Raw genomic sequence first — 21123 nt, forward strand, 5'->3', positions numbered from 1 at the left:
TGTAAACACAGCTGACTGTTCTTCTCCTGCAATGATCATAGAGCCCATATGATCAGTCATCCTACCAGTGTCATTATTACAGTAATAGTGCATATTTTTAGCACTAATTACTGTAGTCATGTCACTGGTCCCCCCCAAAAATGTCAAATGTCAGTCAGGGGTCTGATCTGTCTGTCATAATGTCAGTCTTGCAAAAATTGCCAATTGCTGCTATTAACCACTTAAGCCCCAGAAGATTGTACCCCCTTCCTGACCAGGGTTTTTTTTGCGATTTATTTACTGCGTGACTTTAACAGACAATTGCGCGGTCGTGCGATGCTGTACCTAAGCTAATTTGACTCCCTTTTTTCCCACAAACAGAGCTTTCTTTTGGTGGTATTTGATCACCTGTGCAATTTTTACTTTTTGCGCTATAAACAAAAAAAGAGCGTAAATTTTGCAAACATTTTTTTTTTTTTTATACGAAATTCCCCAAAAAAATGTAAAAATCAAAATTTTTTGGCCAATTTGTTTTCTGCTACATACGTTTGGTAAAAAAAATCGCAATAAGCATATTTTGATTGGTTTGCGCAAAAGTTATTGCGTTTACTAAGGGAAAGATTTCTGTCATTTTTGGGTTTTTTAACGCGTAATGGCGGCAATCTGAAAAATTTTTTTTGCGGCAGATTGGACCATTGACTGACATTTTTGACAATTTTGGGGTTACCAGTAACATTACTGCAGTAATCAATGCTATACATATGCACTGTTACTGCAAAATGACACTGGTAGTGAAGGGGTTAACTTTATTTGAGGGAGGGTTGGTTGTGTCCCTAGGGGTGTGATTGGCTGTGGCTTGAAGTGTAGGAACAGTGATCAACGGTCCTACATAGTAGAACTATGTGATCACTGTTTCTACACAGGGGAGAATGACAGGCGGCTTGTTTACATCAGCCGCTTGACTTTCTTCCTCTGCAGCGACGATCGGTGAGTGACCGGCGGACATCAGGTCCGCCGGTCACATGCACGGACTTGCTGGGGAGCGCGCCTCCGCGGGCGCTCGCCTGCTATTGGCTCCCTAGCAAGTGACAGGCTAGTGACGTGTGTGTATATATACGTCACTTTGCCTGGCCGGGGCTGACTGCCGACGTATATCGTCGTGCGGCGGTCGGCAACCGGTTAATAGTAAATAAAATTACAAATCTTTCCAGTAGTTAGTAGATGCAATAAGTTTTGTGCTAACTAATCAAAATATACTTATTGCGATTTAACCACAAATGTACCAGAAAGCGAATTGGCCTAAAATGTTAAATTTTGATTTTAAATTTTTTTTTAAATCATGAAGCAGAATGAAATTTTTTTTTTTTTAATTGTTGCTTTTTTGTTTATAGTGCAGAAGAAAAACAATCCCACAGGTGATAAAATACCACCAAAAGACAACTCTATTTGTGGGGAAAAAAGGACATACATTTAATTTGTGAACAGTGCAGCATGACTGCAATTGTCAAAGTAATGCAGTGCCGAATTGCAAAATAAAGCCTTGTCAGGAAGGGGACAAATCCTTGAAAAAAAACCTTGGAACTACACTGTAGCCTAACAGTTTCTCCCCTCTTCTCCTTCTCTTCCCCCCCCCCCCCCCTCCGCCTGTGCAGCGGCAACAAACTACGTACGGTTTTAAAGTCTTCACAGGTTACCACTTTGGACTTACAGAGGAGGTCTACTGCAAGAATTACTGCACTCGACCTGGCGTTCGCAGCGATACTTCACATGCATGGTGCAATTGCGGTTTACATATGACACTAGACCAATGCTTGTGTGCTAGCACGGGGGGACAGGGGGGCTTGATTTTGTTATGTGATTTTTGGCACCTTTTTTTCTTTTTTTTTTTTTTTTTTTTAATCATTTTTATTGTCGCAGTGAATTTAAATTTCCCCGATGATGGCAATCTGTAGTGACAGGTACTTTAAAAAAAAAAAACATTGGGGTCTTTTAGACTCTAGATCTCTCCTCTGACCTTAACGCTTCTGACCACACCAAAATTGGTGTGATAAAATGCTTTCCCAATTTCCCAATGGCGCTGTTTATTTCTGGCGAAACAGAAGTCATGAAATTCTTGTAGCTTCCAGTATCTTAGACCATAGAAATGATTGGAGCCATTCTCGTCTCCAATCAGCTCTATGGTTAGATAACTGAACAACCGACTGCACTCTCGGGTTAACCGGTGGGACAGGAGAGCCCGAGAAAAACCATGGAAGATGGCAGGAAGGGGGGGAGGGTCCCCTCCCACTGCATGTAAAAGCAGTCTAGCGGCTAATTATCCGCTAGGATTGGTTTTACATGTAAGCCGACCGCTGGCTGTAAACGATACCAAGATGATGCCTAAATCGGCAGGCATCATCCATGTATAACCACTCAAGTCCAGCAACGTACCAGTACATTGTTGATCCTTGTTTGGCATATAGTGTAGTTTTTTTTTTTTCATGCAGTCTGTGGGCTGAACAAAAAGGAGAACCTAACAGAAATCACCACAGGAATATTGTGTAGTATTGCACACCATTAACCGCCCAACAGCCAAACCCACTGATTTAATGGTGGGTATACATGACAATATTCCACATATACCTAAAGGTATTTTCTCTAGCGCTCATCGACAGACGTAGTCCTCGGTGATACACCACCTTCGGGTTATGTTGCCTCCGCAGGAGCAGGACTAGACAGGAAATTAAAAAGCTCTGGCCACACCCTAGGGGCAGTCCCAGAGGGTATATCCTCTCTCTCTCTGCCTCAGCAAATCAGTTATTTTCTGTCTAGTTAGGAGTAAGGACCTAGATACCTTGCTGGGATCTTAGGTCCTGGCAAGAATTTTTTTCTAAGGATTTTTAGACAGCTTTTTTTCTCCAGTGTTCCTGTGAGATCTTCAAGCAAGAAAGCTGAACTGGGCGACGGGCTGGATGTCGAGATCCGGTGGTCACCCCAGTTCAGCCTACGAGCGCGTGCAGGCCATAGCTCCGCGCTGGGTCGGCCGCGACAAAGTCCCATTAAAAGGACTGAACCCGCGAGTTAAACGTCTCGCTGAAACGCCAAAGACCATGAGTCACGGCGTCCGTATCGGTCGACAGCCCTCCCGCTCCGGTGGAGAGGGGTACTGTCAGGAGTTGGTGCCCGCCTGGTTCCGGTATGGTGAGTAGTATGTTCCCCCTTTTTCCCTGACGGGTTTTGTGGTGAACGCGGGCCCCTCTCTGTATGGTAAGAAAGAGTTCTTTCTATCCTATAACATGTCACAAATCCTCCTACTTTGAGTGTGATTTTATGTGTGCAAAAAGCCAGGAGGCTTGGTTTGGGAGCTAACAATCTATTGTATACATGTTTTAAAGATGTAATCTGTGGCATTCTGGGAATCTTATGGGTTAAGTATAAGCTACCTACCAGTCAGAAGCCATGGACATGTAGACTGCCTTCCAAATCAGATCTCCAGCTATTAGCAGGCCTCCCGAACGGCCATGCGGTCCGCCAGGGCCGGTACCGCCAACCACGCCATATCCCCATGCAGAGAGAGTGTTGTGTGCCTGCAGCACACCGCTAGTCAGCACAGGCCGCCGCCATTTTTTTTGCTGGATCGCACGAGCCGCCATTTTGGCGTAGCCTCGTGTCTCCAGCATGGGGGCGGCCATGTTTGAGGTGATTCTACACCTCGTGGAGCTTGGGGGAGGCGCCGGAAGGCGTGCAGAGGGGCGGAGCCGCCTCCCTTCTTCCTGGGCAGCCAGCCAAAAGACTTCCTGTTTGTCTAAGACAGCGCTGTAAGCTGTTGCAGTTTAACTCTGAACATCAAGTGGTGAGCCTGGGGGTCTATCTCTCTCTCTCTCGATCGATAGGGATCCCTAGCAGGTAACACTAAGGGGTTTTTTTGTGGCACTGAGGGTCAAAAAAAAAAAAAAAAAGTTTTTTCTTTACTTTTGAATTATATCATCCAGGAAGTAACTGGAGTTATTATGGACCCTGCCACACATATTCCCCCACCTGTTTCCCTCGAGGGGGCCTCGGGACCCGCCGGTGCACAGAGTATAGAGTCATTTACAGCAATTTTGGAGTCTATGGTGGCTCGGGTGGAGGCGGCCTGTCAGGGACGGGGGTCAAGGAAGCGACCCCCGCCTACCCCTATACTATCTGACACCTCTGACTCTGATTCAGAGATGGTCACTGCAGTTGCAGGTTCCTCTGCAAGGGCTGTTATCCCAGGTAAAGCCCCCTCAGACAGTGAGGAGGACGCTTCTTCTCCTGCTATAATTCAGGAAGAAGCATTGGTGGACGCACTAGTTGTGGCAGTGCAAGAAACCTTAAAACTTGAGGCTTTACCGGCAGAGGCAACTGAAACAGAAAGGCCTTTTGGGACTAATAAGCCCATCAAGACGGCGAAGGCTTTTCCTGTACCTAAATGTTTTGGTAATCAGATTAAAGGAGAATGGGAGCATTCTAAACGTACCTTTACTATTTCCAAGCGTATTGCTAGACGCTATCCGTTTGAGGAATCCATCATTAAGAAATGGACGGTACCACCAGTCGTGGATCCGCCTATTTCCAGGCTGAATAAAGCCACGGTTATTCCAGTGGAGGACACTTCGTCCTTTAAGGATCCGGTGGATCGAAAGATAGAAGCGGAGTCCCGCACTATCTTTTCTCTGATAGGGTCAGCATTTAGACCAGTAATTGTTATTGGTCTAGTTTCCCAGACACTTACGGAATGGGCGAAAATGGTACGCCAAGATCTTAGGGGAAAAGATATTCCCCAGGAGACATCTGATTTGATAGAACAGATCATACAAGGGCTACGGTTTATCTGTGACGCAGCCTTGGACACTACTCCCTTGTTAGGGCATGCATCTAAGTTAGCAGTGATCCTCAGACGTGTGCTGTGGTTAAAATGCTGGTCAGCTGACCTAGGTTCCAAAAAGACTTTGACCAATCTCCCTTTTCAGGGGAATCGTCTATTTGGAGCCAACCTAGATGAAATCATTAAGGATGCCACCGGGGGCAAGAGTACTTTTTTGCCACAGGCTGCAAAAGTTAAGGGACCTCGCAACAAGCGAGGACCTTTCTTTACCGCCCATAAAGGGCGCCCGGCTGGTACTCCCGGGAAAGGCAAGACTCCTCCAGGAGGGTTCAAGAAGGGATGGTCGGACAAGCAGAGGACCAACCCAGCCAAACCCGAAGTAAAGGAGTACACAGCCTGAAGGTGCGCCCCCACCCGATTTCAGGGTGGGGGGACGTTTTCACCGGTATTCAGGACATTAGATCGAGCATCTACCACTACTACCGGTGCGATTCTTCCCTTCCAACATTTAAGTACAGGAAGCGGTAGTTACCGTTCCCTGTATAGATCTTTTCCTTTACCTTTTCCTAAGATTAGTCCCGATACCTCACAGGAATCGGATCTGATTGACCAGATAGGCCAAGTAGCCTCTAGTCGGGTGACTTCGGTCCCTGAGGTTCAACCAGAAAAGATCACCTTTCCTGATAACTATCAGGTATCTGATAAATGTGTGGGAACAGAAAACGACCAGACTTTCTCGGATGGTCGGGGCCAGATAGCTCTAGGGACGCCTGGTTCAGATCCTATCAGCGCCAGTGGTCCTAGAAATTCTAGGCTGGCCTCTTCAAGCCGGCCTGGCCGACTTGGACATGTTAGTCGCAGACGTTCCGTGGGAACTTCGTCTCAGGGAGTGTCTGTAGTCTCTAGGACCTATTTACCTTCGTGCTTTACAGTCGCTGGTTTTAATGGCCTGGCCATTGAGACCCAAGTACTGAAGGACAGAGGTTTGTCTACTTCAGTCATTCCTACCCTTATTAAAGCAAGGAAAGCGACTTCCAGCAAAGTCTATTATCACACATGGAAGACTTACATTGCGTGGTGCGAATCTTTAGGATTTCCTCCACGTACCTATTCGGTGTCTCGAATATTGGCCTTTTTGCAACAAGGGGTTGAGCAGAAGCTAGCCTTGAGCACCATCAAGGGTCAAGTTTCAGCATTAGCAATCTTCTTTCAGAAACCTTTAGCTACCAAATCCTTGGTGCGGAATTTCATCCAGGGGGTGCGGCACCTGGCCCCTCCAGTCCGCGCGCCCTTACCGCCCTGGGATCTTAATTTGGTTTTGTCGGTTCTACAGAAACCTCCCTTTGAAAACATCAGGGAGATTCCCTTGCTTACTTTATCCCAGAAGGTGGCCTTCTTGGTGGCTATTACTTCTGCTCGCAGGGTGTCAGAACTGGCTGCATTATCATGCCAGTCCCCATACCTAGTGATTCATAGGGATAAGGTAGTACTTCATCCTAAGCCATCTTTTCTTCCTAAGGTGGTTTCAGATTTTCATCTGAATGAAGATATTGTACTACCTTCCTTGTGTCCTCAGCCCAAGCATCATCGGGAACATGCGTTGCATTCCTTGGATGTGGTTCGGGCAATCAGGGTATACCTGAAAGCTACGGAATCATTCCGTAAGACGGATTCACTTTTTGTGATCACGGATGGCCCCAGAAAGGGTTTGCCTGCATCTGCCGCGACCATTGCCAAATGGATTAGACAAACGGTGGTACAGGCTTATTCTATTAAGGGTCAGAGTCCTCCGTTCCCTGTTAGGGCGCACTCCACTCGAGCGCTCAGTACTTCCTGGGCCTTTCGCCATCAGGCGTCAGTGGTCCAGGTATGTAAGGCGGCCACTTGGTCGTCGGTACATACCTTTACTAAATTCTATAAAATTGATGTGACGGCATCGGCGGATGCCTCATTTGGCCGCAAGGTTTTGCAGGCCGCAATTTGAGGAGACCGGTGGTCTACCTCGAGGGTTTTTTTCTGTTTGAAAATTGTTTTGTTGAGTCTCATCATTAAGGATGAGCATTGTAAACTTCTAGTTGGCACCGGTTGGGCCTTCTAGATTGGGATTTGATTTCCATTTTCCCACCCCTCAGTTGTGATACTGCTCTGGGACGTCCCGAAGGTGGTGTATCACCGAGGACTACGTCTGTCGATGAGCGCTAGAGAAAAATGGATTTTTGTAAAATCTTACCGTAAAATCCTTTTCTCTTAGCTCATCGACAGACGTAGTCCCCGCCCCTCTGTTTTGGAGTTGGGTTGGGTTAAATTCTCTAAGCACTGCTTTTTCATATAACTGATTTGCTGAGGCAGAGAGAGAGAGGATATACCCTCTGGGACTGCCCCTAGGGTGTGGCCAGAGCTTTTTAATTTCCTGTCTAGTCCTGCTCCTGCGGAGGTAACATAACCCGAAGGTGGTGTATCACCGAGGACTACGTCTGTCGATGAGCTAAGAGAAAAGGATTTTACGGTAAGATTTTACAAAAATCCATTTTTAACTGCAGTGGTGAAATCGGCCTACCACAGCTGCTTCCATCAGAGGTATCCATATATGCTGAGCGCAAACTCTGTGTCAGAATATATAAAATCAGTGTGGCAGCCGACGGGTACCTGCAAGAGAAACAGGTTAACAAAAGAATGAAAAACAAAGTACAGTAAAAGTACAATGGGAAGTGTAGAAGAAAATCTAAACTTAGACGACAACAATTTTTGGCTTTTTATGTTTTTTTTTATGTATTTTTTTTACACTTTTTTTTCTTCTACGTTAGTTCCAGGTTAGGGTCTCTCAAAATGATGATAGCCATCGAACATCTTTTGAGACCCTGTGTAAATGTGCCCTAAACTGTGCCGTGCTGTACCCTACGCTAATAATCCACTAGTGTGTGGTAGCGACGGAAACAGTCACCGTGGCAAAGACCAGGTCGGTCAGGACAGTCTGGCCAATAATTACAGGTGTCACGCCTAAATCCGCGCTTGCTGCAGACACTGCATTTTTTTGGGGGTATCTTTGGGTAGGGGTACTCGGGAGGAATTCTGGAAAATGCCTCATGCAGCTGGCTCACTGCATCTCTTTGGGGAATTTGGGCAGGAGCACCAGCTGGATACAGAAGGGCTCTGATTATCTCTTCTTGGAATTGAAAGAAGGATAATGTTCCAGCAGACGCTTTGTATAAGACAAAAGCGTTGTAAACAGCCAATTGAAAAATGTATACAGACACTTTTTTGTACCAGCGAGTACGACCCCATTATCTGGTCGTTGAAGTCCACCCCTTCCATTTTACGTTTATACAGTAGTCGTGGACACAGAGGGGCTTAACAACAACACCGGTGACTGTAGTAATTTCAACTTCTGTGTCTGGGTGAATGGAGGACAGAACGAAAACGCTCCGTTTTGTGCCTCCACTTCACTGCAAGCAGTTCATCGCACCTCAAGCAGGCTCTCTCCCCCGGGCTCATTGGGGCATTTACTAGACGTTTGGGGAAGCCCTGGTGATTAGATCGCACGGTGCCACAAGCGCCAATTTGCAATTGAAAGAGGTGTCTAAAAAAAGTGGCACGCTTGAATAAAAATTGTCCACGTACAAGTGGTACCCCTTTCCGAATAAGGGTGACACCAAGTCCCAAACTACCTTACCGCTGCTCCCTATGTAGTCTGGGCAGGCGGGGGGCTCTACAGAGCTATCTTTTCCCTCGTAGACAAGGAAACTAACTGTATAGCCTGTGGCCCTGTCACACAGCTTGTACAGTTTGACCCCGTATCTTGCACTCTTGCTGGGGAGATACTGTTTGATAGCAAGGCGGCCAGTAAACTTTATCAGGGACTCGCCAACGCAGACATCTTGTTGGGGGGTAAACAAGGCTGCAAACCGCTGATTGAAGTGGTCTATGAGGGGCCGAATTTTGTGGAGCCGACCATATTCAGGGTCTCCCCGAGGACGACAGAGTTCATTGTCACTGAAATGCATGAACCAAAATATTTGTTCGTATCAAGCCCTGGACATAGCAGCAGAGAACACGTGCATTTGATGAATTGGGTCAATGGACCAATATAACCGCAATTCATTCTTTTTTGTAATGCTCGCGTTGAAGGATAGCCCCAGAAAGATTTTAAAATTGGGAATTGTTATAGGATTCCAGGCAAATGGTCTGTCAAGGGGTGAATTTGGGTTGGCGGCGATGAATTGTTGTGCGTATAAATTTGATTGATCCACAATAGTTCTGAAAAGATCTTCAGTGAAAAACAGCTCAAAAAACTTAATGGGATTAAAACCAGCTGTTTCCACTCAAATTCCCGGTTGGGCAGTGAATTGGGGAAGTACTGGCGCTGTGGAATCTGTGGGCTGCCAATTAGGATTTGCCAGCACTTCAGGGAGGGCACTATGGGCTCTACGGGCCTGTCTTTGAATACGCGGTGGCTGCGGGCCACTACTCGTGCTAGCCACCGCACCAGCTTCAACTGCACTTATGGGGCTCGCCACGTCACCAAGTGTTACTGCAGTGCTGGTTGTACTAGGTCCAGGGTGTACTAGGCCGCTCGTGCTTGCCAGATCACGAGAAGTGTGAGTGGCACTAGTACTGGCACTCTGCTGCATACGACAAACATCTGGTTCTTGCACCTCAGCAACTCCAGAATAGGGTCGGGTGCGCCTGACCTTAGCAGGGACCCCTCGCCGGAGCTATCTGTCAGGCTGCCGCTGCTGTCATCAGGTTCGTATACTGACCCTGATTCTGCCAGTGAGGCTTCCCCATTGCTCTCATCTGACATGGTCAGTACACTGTAGGCCCCTGCACTACTGTACCACCATTTGGTCATTTTAGTAACTAAATTTACTGGTACAGTAGTGTGACTAACAGGTATAAAGCACCTGGTTGTCGAGGACTATTTGGTCCTTACAAAAAAAACTGCTAGTGCTAGCAGAGATCAGGCCTGACTCTGCTACCGCAGCGGTTTTGTGTGATTTGTGTTTTTTGGAAGTGACGGTAATCTATTGATTACTGCACTTGCCTGGGTAAGGTGGGCTGGGCGGAGGGGCTAAATGCAGGTGCTGGCAGGAATCAGTGCTGATTGTGCAAACTGCGTTTTGGCAACACTTAACTATGGGGACGCTAGTATAGTTCTGATCAGATATTGATCTGTTCAAACACTATACTAGTAATGGAGGTGTGTATGTGTGTTAGTGTACTTGACTCTAACTGACGCTAAATATTGGTGGTGTGGTGGGACCCTGATGCTAACTAGCCTATATAGTGTTCACTATATACTAGTAATCACTGTATATAGTGAACACTGTGACAGGGCAGTGCAGGGATTAACTGGGGGAGATCAAGGGGTTAAACCTTTATAGGGAATAGATGGCGGGTGGCCTAAACCTATTTGGGCTTAGCGCAAGCGCAAATTAGGGTCACGAGTGACACTAATACAGTGATCAGTAGTTATCCGATATACTGTATATATTAGTGCACAGAGCGATAGGGAGTAAAGGGGTTAAAACTTTATTAGGGGATAGATGGCGGGTGCCCTAACCCTATTTGGGCCTAACGCAAGCGCAAATTAGGGTCACAAGTGACACTAATACAGTGATCAGTAAATGATCTGTATACCACTGTATATAGTGTTCACTGTGAGGGGTTTGGGGGGTGATCAGGTGTGATCAAGGGGTTAAATGTGCCTATGTGAGGTAGTGTCAGTGTGGCGTTTGGTGGAACTCACGTTTTTGATGTCTCTCTGTCTTCTCCTGGAACCGAAAGGGCTCCAGAAGGGAAAGTTACATCACTTCCCATGCCTGTGTTTACATTACACAGGCAGGGGACATGATGCCATTGGCTAGAACCGATAACAAGATCCAGACCAAAAATCATTGGTCTGTATCTGATGACTGATCGGTTCTCTGCCGAATCAGAGCAGGATCCTGCAGGCAAACCGCAGAGGGGGACCGTGCAGACAAACCGCCATGTGGTTGTAGCTCCGGAACGCAATGCATTCCACGAAGGTCCTGGATCAGGAAGTGACGCAACTACGCGGTTTGTCTGCACGGTCCCCCTCTTACTTTGATCGTTGTTTTATACGAACTATCCATTATATAATTGTGAGTACCCATTTTTATAAGGCCTTTGAATAAACTTTTTTATTACGGTATTACACTGTGTCCCCCCTTGCTCATTCACATATGTAATTGCTGGAGTAGCTACTGGGAAGCATATTGAGTGCTGAAGGAGCAATACCTACCCCCCTACCTTCTCTGGTACCAAGACGTACAGACGTAGGAGCAGCACTTAGGACCCACAGGACCTGCCATTTCCACGCTGTGGTATACAGCTTGTAATATACCCCTGCCTAACACCCCTGTGTGGGGTTGGGCACTCTGGTGAGTGCAATCTATTTTATTACCACCCTGGGCGCCCTCTTTTCTAAGAAGAGTTTTGGGGATCGCCACACGAAGATTGAACACCACCAGTTATGGACTATTATTTACAATTGAAACACTGAACATTTTCACTGTGCATACGTTTATGTGCACCTTACTTACCTGTTGTGCACTTGTATATTTAACACAGTCCATCTGGCACTTCATATTTATTTGTATATAGATTTTTATATATATTTATTACACCAGTGCACCAATCACTTTATATTTACCACTGGATTTAATTATTGATATATTTATTCGTGTCTCCACTTTTTGATTTACACTACAATTTTTAGATTTAATATTATTTATTTCACCTCCCTTTAACCACATTGGTCAATTACTGTTTGCACCTTATGCCACATTAATCACCCCACTGGGAGTTACTATACTATGTAATGTCACTTAGCACTTTTTAAATGTCACTATTGCATATATAATTTATGCTTTATCAATTGATCCTAATATATATATATATATATATATATATATATATATATATATATATATATATATATGTATTATTGTGGTATAGACTTTTTATGAGTTACAAATTATTATCCTTGTGAGTCGTGACACATTATTCAATACCCAACACTCATAGGGCAGCGCCATATTCCCTACCCCTATCCATTTACATATTTGATATAGCCTTTGGCTATATTTCAGGGAGGCTGCAGCCCTTTCTTCCCTTTCCTCTGATCTCCATAGCGCGGGACTTTCCTACACAATCATTTGTCAGTTTGACTGCTTGCTCCAGTAAAATATTCCTTGTAGTTAATAGACCCCCCTGTCTCCCTCAGTCCTGGTTCACACATGCAATGTCAGACATTGCATGAAAATCACATGCGATGTCTGTGTGTTTTGCGAATTCAGCCATACAGATTGTATGGCTGAATTTGCATCGCATTTGGACCAAAGTCACACAGGACCCTTTTTTTGGTCCGCACCAGAATCGGATTGCATGGGTATTCACACCTATGCGTTCCGATTCATGTCTGAACTGACAGTTAGCACTACGATATGCAAACTGATCTGGGAGTGGCGTTACCTTTGTATTGACACCCCCATCAATTTGCATATGGCAGTGTAAACTGCCTGTGAGTCGAGTGCGATGCGGGAACCTGCAGTGGATTCGCAGGGTTCCTGCATCCCATATGTGTAAACCGCCCCTCAGTCATGCAAGCTTACTAAATTTCAGAGTGCTGGACCCTCAAGTCTGAAGTCCATCATGCTATTATTCAGGTCTATCGTCTCTTCACATTCAAATCCCACTGACTACTCTGGACCATTTAAAAACCAAATATCACCGACCAATAAAGACACTTTTTTTTTTTAACTAAAACTGCATGGTGCAAAATCTGGTGCAGCTCTGCATAGAAACCAATCAGCTTCCCGGTTTTATTGTCAAAGCATAATGTAACGGATCAACCCGCACCCCGACCGGGTACCTCCGTTGACTGATGCTCCTAGTGCTTTCCGAGGGCTCCAAGCACTCCACCAGACACCATAACGCCTCAGACCCCACGAACCGCTGCAGCTTGGTTGGTGTCTTACTGTCTCCTAACCACCCTGGACCTACGACAAGGCTCCAGGTTCTTGTGGTGAACCTCTCTTTCCCCAGAGAGTGTAGCAGGAACAGGAACAAGCTCTTACAAGAGCTTAGTGATTATCCAAGGGAGTATGAAGGATATAGCAATCCCTTGTAGCATATTCCCCCAATGAGAGACAGGACTCTAGATTGAGGGTAAAGCATAACTCAACTTTATTGAACAAGAAACAGACTGTTATACAGTTTTCCCCCATAAGGTTACCGCCCAGGTGGACCTTGTTGAAAACAGGCCCTGACATTCACAATCAAATGAAAACAGAGTTTTACACTCCCATACACAGATATGCAAAGATATACACTGTGGGACGATCCCCCCTCCCCCTTAGCAGCCAATCCACATACACATTCCATAATAAGCTTATCTTATCTTAAGACAGACAGAACAATGTGAGATCATTAACATTTAACAATGAGACAGGCATAATCCAAATTCCCTCCAAATACACAAACAATTGGGAAGTCTGCCAATGACAGTCTGTGTGTCTCTCTCACAGACAAGCACATGGAATACACTGTGTAAGGTGGTATTAAATCTTCACATTTCTATATGAAGATATGGTTGACAAATATTACTGTCCCATCTAAAGCAATTCAAACCATTAAGTATCTGCTCCTCACCTCCAGTGACGGTGAATACCGCCACAGTGATTGAACAAGCTGAAGTTAGAAGCTGATTGGTTATCATGGACAGCTGCACTAGATTCTGAGTGTTTCAGTTTTAGTAAATCTTCACACAGTGCAAAGCATCTTGGCAACAGCATGTGCACAATATAACTTGTGCAATTTGTTTTCAGTGGCTGCCCATTTCAATGTGTCACATTTCCATAGTTGAGGGAATTCAGAAATACACTATGTTGTCAAAAGTATTGGGATGCCTGCCTTTACACGCATATGAACTTTAATGGCATCCTAGTCTTAAGGCCCGTACACACGTACCGATTGTCGGCCGTAAATATTCAGCCGACGACCGATCGGCCGATTGTAGGCTTGTTAGTATGATGCTTCCGACAGCCGACAGCGCACTTTCGGCCGAAAAGAATCTGATGTGCATGCTTTAAAATTTTTGTAGGCCAACACCAGAACGGCCGATTGTTCGCCAGTCAGAACAGAATTTGGCCGACAATCAGCAGATTTGCAAGACTGGGCATGCTCAGAAAAGACAAAACATATGGAAAGTTAACCATCACATGACATCACTTCTGCAGTCGGCTGCTGTTGGCCGACAAAATTCATGTGCAGTCTTTTGCAGTTTTCAACAGACACGACAGCCCTGGACAAAAGACGGCCGATCGTTCGGCCGACGATCGGTACGTGTGTACGGGGCATTAGTCCGTAGGGTTCAATATTGAGTTGGCCCACCCTTTGCAGCTATAACAACTTCAACTCTTCTGGGAAGGCTGTCCTCAAGGTTTAGGAGTGTGTCAATGGGAATGTTTGACCATTCTTCCAGAAGCGCATTTGTGAGGCACTGATGTTGGACGAGAAGACCTGACTCGCAAACTCCGCTCTAATTCATCCCAATGGACATCGGGTTGAGGTCAGGACTCTGTGCAGGCAAGTCAAGCTCCTCCACTCCAAACTCACTCACCCGCACAACAATTCTCAGCACCGATTTTCATCAAAAAAACAAACAATTTATTGGGGGTAGAGGACAGGATCTCTTTATAGGCACAATATAGTTAAACATAAAAGCTTTGACTAGCTCAGGGCACAATGCTTTCCTCCTGTGGCTGTGATCCTGTTTTTTTTTTTTTTTGCTTTTTTTTATCCTCTGCCTGCCTTTATCAGCTAAATCCCTTTAATTGCTTGTATCCTTATTTTCTGGAAAGCTCTGAGCATGGGAAAATAGAAAGCATAGTTCTAGTCCTGCACTCAGCAGCCACATTCACAATTATTGGAAGATGACTGGAAGGTTGCACAACACAAAACTACGTGGCAAAAGTCTGCAGTCCCAGAAGGCCTTTTGCTACATATGATGTTATCGAATTAAAAAAAAAAACTTGAATTAGCCCTCATTCACACTGAGAGCGGGTTTGAAATTGTGCGAGTTTGGGGGGAGATTTTCACAAACATCTGTGCGGGTTCCTGCAAAGAGGTCTATTGAAATCACCCCCGAAGTCACCAAAGGTAGTGCAAAAACTACTTTTGAGAATCGGTGCGGCGGCGCCACAAAGGGTTAAATCCCATGTCAAATTGGCCTGAAGTAAATGGGGGCTTAAAGGTTAACAATTAGGTTAACAAAAACCTAATTGAAAAATGTTACAAGCTGTAGACGTACACCCCCCCCCCCCCCAACACAACTGAGGTGCTAATGGTCAGACTAAAACCTGCGAGAGTTTAATCAGAGTATATGTGCAGGATACCACTACACCACAGTGCAACTTCTGCCTGTCAGTTTCATATGAAACTGCTAAGTTAATATGAAACTGCTAAGCCGCGTTCACCAATAACGCGCTCAAATCGGAATTCACTATTGCTTTCACGAACGCAAATTCGCCAGTGTGTTATGTTAATTGATTTAACCCTTCGAGAAAAGGGCTTCGGGGGCTCCAAGCAATCCACCAGACACCATAACCACCCCAGACCCCACAAACCGATGCAGCTTGGTTGGGGTCTCGTCCTCTCCTGCCCACCCTGGACCTACGACAAGGCTCCAAGTTCCAGTGGGTGAACCTCTCTTTCCCCAGAGGTGAAGCAGGAACAGGAACAAGCTCTTACAAGAGCTTAGTGATTATTCAACGGAGTATGAAGAGCATAGCAATCCCTTGTAGCAGATTCCCCCAATAAGAGAAAGGACTCTAGATTGAGGGTGAAGTAGAACTCTAGGTTTAATGGTACAGCTGCTCTTTTAGACAGATTTCACCCACAAGGTTACCGCCCAGGTGGACCTTGTGGGGAACAGGACATGAAATTCACAATCCAATAAAAACAGAGTTTTACACTCAGTCACTCCCATACAGTGTACACAATCCCTCCCCTCTGCCTGATTACATTATCATATGCAGATGAAATTGTATACAGAAACAGAATTAACCTGAACTAATTATCTAGTCATCTGGACAGAGCAATGTGAGGTCATTAACATTTAACAATGGAGTAGGCAGACTTAACACAATACACATTCCATCTCAAAACAGACAATAGGACAAGACTGCCAATGACAGTCTGTCCGACCCCTACATTGAAGTACATGGAATACGCATTATCTCTATACACAAACAATAGGGAAAGCCAGCCTCTGACATTGAAGGGCATGGAACAGAAGCCAATATGATTAGCTCTTTCAATAACAATGTTCAGTATCAAACAGCTGACAAATATTACTGTCCCACTTGAAGTGATTCAAACTATTAAGTATCTGTCTTTCACTCCCAGTGACAGTGAATACCATCACACTCCCATACTGTCAGCCCAGATTCAGCCAAATGCAGCAAAGTTGATTGGATGGTGCTTCGTGGTACAGATGGACAATGATCCCAAACACACTGCAAAAGCAACCCAGGAGCTTTTGAAGGAAAATAAGTGGAATATTCTGCAATTGCAGAGTCAATCACCTGATCTCAACCCAATTGAGCATGATTTTCACTTGCTAAAAACAAAACTAAAGGCAGAAAGACCCACAAACAAAGAACAACTGAAGACAGCTGCAGTTAGAGCCTGGCAAAGCATCAGAAAGGAGGAAACCCAGTCTTTGGTAATGTCCATGTGTTCCAGACTTCATGCAGCCATTGCCAGTATAGGATTTTCAACAAAATATTAAAAATGAAAAATTTTTTTGTATGATTATATTAATTTGTCCAATTACATTTGAGCCCCTGAAAATGGGGGGACTGTGTATGAAAATGGTTGTAGTTCCTAAAATTTGTACTTTATGTAATTCGATATTTCTGTTAAACCCCTTGTATTGACACTTAAAGTCTGCACTTCAAATTAATTTGGAATGTTTCATTTTAATTTTATTCTGGTGGCATACAGAGCCAAAAGTATGAAAATTGTGCCTGTGTCCAAAAATATATGGCGTTTTAGGTGGTTTTATCTCTCACCCAAAGATGCCTACTTAGTTCTGGTGCTAAGGGACCAATGGAGCACATTCTTTAAACTCTTGATTTCATTTGATGATTAATACAAAATGTTGCTACCAATTGAAAATTAAAAAATTAAAAAAAGACATTTGTAATTGGGCACGAGAAAGTTAATTGTGCTTTATCTTTTTAGCTGTGCTACTGAAATTTCTCCTGTCAGTGGGTAACTGGCCACTTGTAGGCATGAGGTTGTGACCTGATCTGGCTGAAGATGGTAGTTTTTGGAACATTGCCTACTCATGTCTACTGCAATCACATCTTGCAGACCAGTATAATTATGATCTTTAACCATTTTAAGACCCGAAGGATTTACCCCCTTAATGACCAGGCCCTATTTTGCAATTCGGCACTGCGTTATTTTAACGGACAATTGCACGGTCATGCGATGCTGTACCCAAATAAAATTGAATTCCTTTTTTTCCCACAAATAGAGCTTTCTTTTGGTGGTATTTGATCACTTGTGCGATTTTTCTTTTTTGCGCTTTAAACAAAAAAATAGCGACAATTCCGAAAAAAAAACAATATTTTTCACATTCTGCTATATAACATTCTCAAAAGAAATTCAAAAAATCAAATTTTTTTAACATTTTAGGCCAATTTGTGTTCTGCTACATATTTTTGGTAAAAAAAATCTCAATAAGCGTATTTTGATTGGTTTGCGCAAAAGATATTGCGTATACTAACTACGGGAAAGATTTATGTAATTTTTATTGTTTTTTTTGTTTTTTTTGTTACTAGTAATGGCGGCGATTTGCGATTTGTTTGCGGGACTGCGACATTGCGGCGGACAGATCAAACCCCTGACATTTTTTACACTTTTGGGGGTACCAGTGACATTACTACAGTAATCAGTGATAAAAATATGCACTGTTACTGTAATAATGTCATTGGCAGGGAAGGGGTTAACCCTGTGGGTGATCAAGGGGTTAAATGTGAGCCTAGGGGAGTGATTATAACTGTGGGGGGCGTGGCTTCTGAAATGACCATAGAGACATGTGATCCTATATAGAAGGATCACATGAGCTCTGTGATCATTTCAGGGAGAAGAACGGTCGGCTGTGTTTACAACAGCCGACTGTCCTTCTCTCTCAGCGGGGAGTGATCGCGGGTGGTCGGCGGCAATCGGAGCCGCCTGACCTGTGAATCGGCTTCCCTGCTGCCGAGTGGGGACGGGAGCTCGCCCCCTAGCTTCCCGCGTGTGACCGAAGTAGGTCTACGTCACCTTGCCGCAGTAAAAAGACGGCGGGTGGTCGGGAAACAGTTAAGGCTGTTTTTTTCCTCTTTGATAGAAATGGAAATAAAAACCTTAATGTAAAAGTACAGCTGGGAAAGTCTTTTAGGTGATTATGATTGCAATGTATCAAATTCTTCCTGAAAAACTCTGTTCACAGGTAGAAAAAACCAAACAAAACACCATGCAACATGTGCAACAATAAAGTTTATTTGCCGCTATATTTTCTAACATTTACATTGTTACAATCACAGTTTACACTAGAGTTCCAGCCACAGGTTATAGAAAAAGAAATTCTATATATTGTATATAAAATAAATAAATAAATGAAACTAACAGACATAAGACTAGGCCTGCTTTATTGTAATGAAAAATACCATTGTGCTGGGCTTCACCCCCATTCTTCTGGCACAGCTTTGACATGGCAAAGCTGCTTTTGAGCTGTGCCACTGTTGTCGAAGGTGCAGTAACCCATAGCAATCAGTTACCCCTACAGCAGCACAAAGGCAATTGTGTGATGAGTTTGGATTGGTAGGGATGGGTCACTACCATTTGTCTCTATGCACCAGGCCTCAGGCTTCAAGCCAATCTGCAGATCTAAAGTGTCTCAAACACTAATTGTCGGTTCGATTTAAGGGATCATCAGATGCATGGGGTGCCTCATCTTGCAAATACATATTGTAACTCTCTGCAGTTTGATAGGATTCAAGCACACAGACAGGCTCCATCTAAATGTATGCTCTACTTTTGTGCAAGGGGGGAAGCCTGTGCTTGGAGGGGAAAAGGTAATCCCCTACAGACGAGGTGGTAGAAGAAATTAGGGGTCTGTGTTGCTTGCAAAATGGGAGAATGGAAGACCCTGCTGTAAACAATACAAGAAATATCCCAGGTACTAATAAATGGGGGACAAAGGCTCTTGACCAAAGAATCCCCCTTGAGACAATGGGGTTGATTTAATAAGGCAAATAGACTGTGCACTTTGCAAGTGCAGTTGCTCCAGAGCTTAGTAAATGAGAGGAAGCTCTGCTCCATCATCCAATCATGTACAAACAAAAATGTGCTGCTTTTTATTTCCTTAAGGCCAGTTGCATTTTGTGTTTTTCAACACACATTTTTGCTCCATTGACTTCAATGGAACCAAAAATCTGAAAAAAGTCTGTGGCCCTTCTCATAAAATGACCCATAGGAAACCATGTTGAATGGACTGCAGTATGTTGCTGCAAAACTGAAAAACACTAAAAAAATACATAGGTGTGAACCAGGCCTGAATGTATTTGGGTATTCTTTGCAAAGTGAAGCTTCCACTCATGGAGAAGCTCTGGAGAAACTGCACTTGCAATATGCAGTCTATTTGCCTTTAGTAAATCTACCTCAAGGTGTTTAAGGGGGAATATGATCATCATGTAAAAATACATAACTGGTCTATATTCTAACTTGGTGCAAAATGATCTACTTTAAGGTCATTGCAAACGACAAAAGGAAATTATTGGCATCTGAAGGAAAGAAGGTTTAACATCCATCCATATATAGAAAGTAAGAGTAAGAGCTGGGAAAATGTGGAATAGCCCCCTCAGGATCTAGTTCTAGTCAGCTTTGTTGATTGTTAAAACAAAAATCTAGATGCATTCATAAATCCACATTTTATCATTTCTGCCAGAGGTTTGTAAACTTAAGAACACAATTCTATATATGTAATAGATGCACACTTGTGATAAGAGATGCTGCAATTTTCCTGTTTTAGATTTTAGATACAAATTTCACTTAACTTAAGCGCCCATTTACACCAATTGCATTTTCCTGCACTGCACAGAAACGTGTTGCCATCTGCAGACACGTGTTGGTTTCCATTAATCGTTAATGGCCTCCCCTCCCCAAGCATCTCGTAGACGTGGGTGCAATTGTGGTACTGTACTGCCATGCGGTTTGGTGACTCACTAATTTAAAAGTCACACCTGCCATACTTTTTCCATGTTTCTGCGAGTTCTGCAGCCCTTCGAAATTATTGGGTTGTCAAAAATGTGCCGCGTGGGAACACAGTACCCAGTAAAAATGTGCAAACAGAAGCGCTTCTAAGGGAACACTATTTATTGGCTGACACAAGTTAAAGGGTCAAAACATGCTTACCTTGTGGGTCGGCTGCAAAACACTTTCTAGTGTATGACAGGAAAGAATGCTTTATTCCTTTAGATGAAGGTATTAAGGCTTCTCTAGAAAAGAATATGTAGCCACAGAGAAACCTTGATACCGACATTCTTGGCTGTCATACAGTATATGGAAGTGGCTTCACTAGGGTTGGTGTCACCCAGTGCGGTAACTCAGTGTCACCCAACCGCTTTAATAATGTTTTTTTTGCTAATGTAACTCCTAAATCATAACTCCCATAAAACACAAAATATAATGGCAACAGTGACATTAACAACTAGGAAAATAAAATGACCTTTAAATTACAGTATCATATGAAAATATTAGAATTCAAAATTAACATTTTTACAAAATTATGTTTTTTTTTTTAACATAACATATTATTGAAAAAAAAAGGTATTTATGAACAAGTGTTGCTAGATAGATATGTGTGAGCATTACAAATATTTATATTCATACACACACATAAAGGGGGGATTGCAGCACCAAGACTGGGCCTACAATAGAGCAGCCAGAAATCGAAATATATTACCACTGCAAAGGTGAGGCATTGTTTTATAGTTTTATTCCCTAATTATCTGAATGTTAGCAGTAATGACTGCAAGTACTGACACACTAAATGTACTACATGCAAATCAATCCTACAAGTTGCAAAAATAATATAATTATTTCCAGACTCTCTAAATTTTTTGAGCACAAGCAAAAAAATAAGCATATTGCTCAATACATCGCAAATCCCAGGTACACAACATTTTATAACACCCGTTGTATTGTACTGTATCTATGTAAGCTTTTAACTTTTCAAT

The sequence above is a fragment of the Pelophylax lessonae genome, assembly GCF_965119305.1.
Source record: "Pelophylax lessonae genome assembly, chromosome: 12".
Classification (NCBI taxonomy): domain Eukaryota; kingdom Metazoa; phylum Chordata; class Amphibia; order Anura; family Ranidae; genus Pelophylax; species Pelophylax lessonae.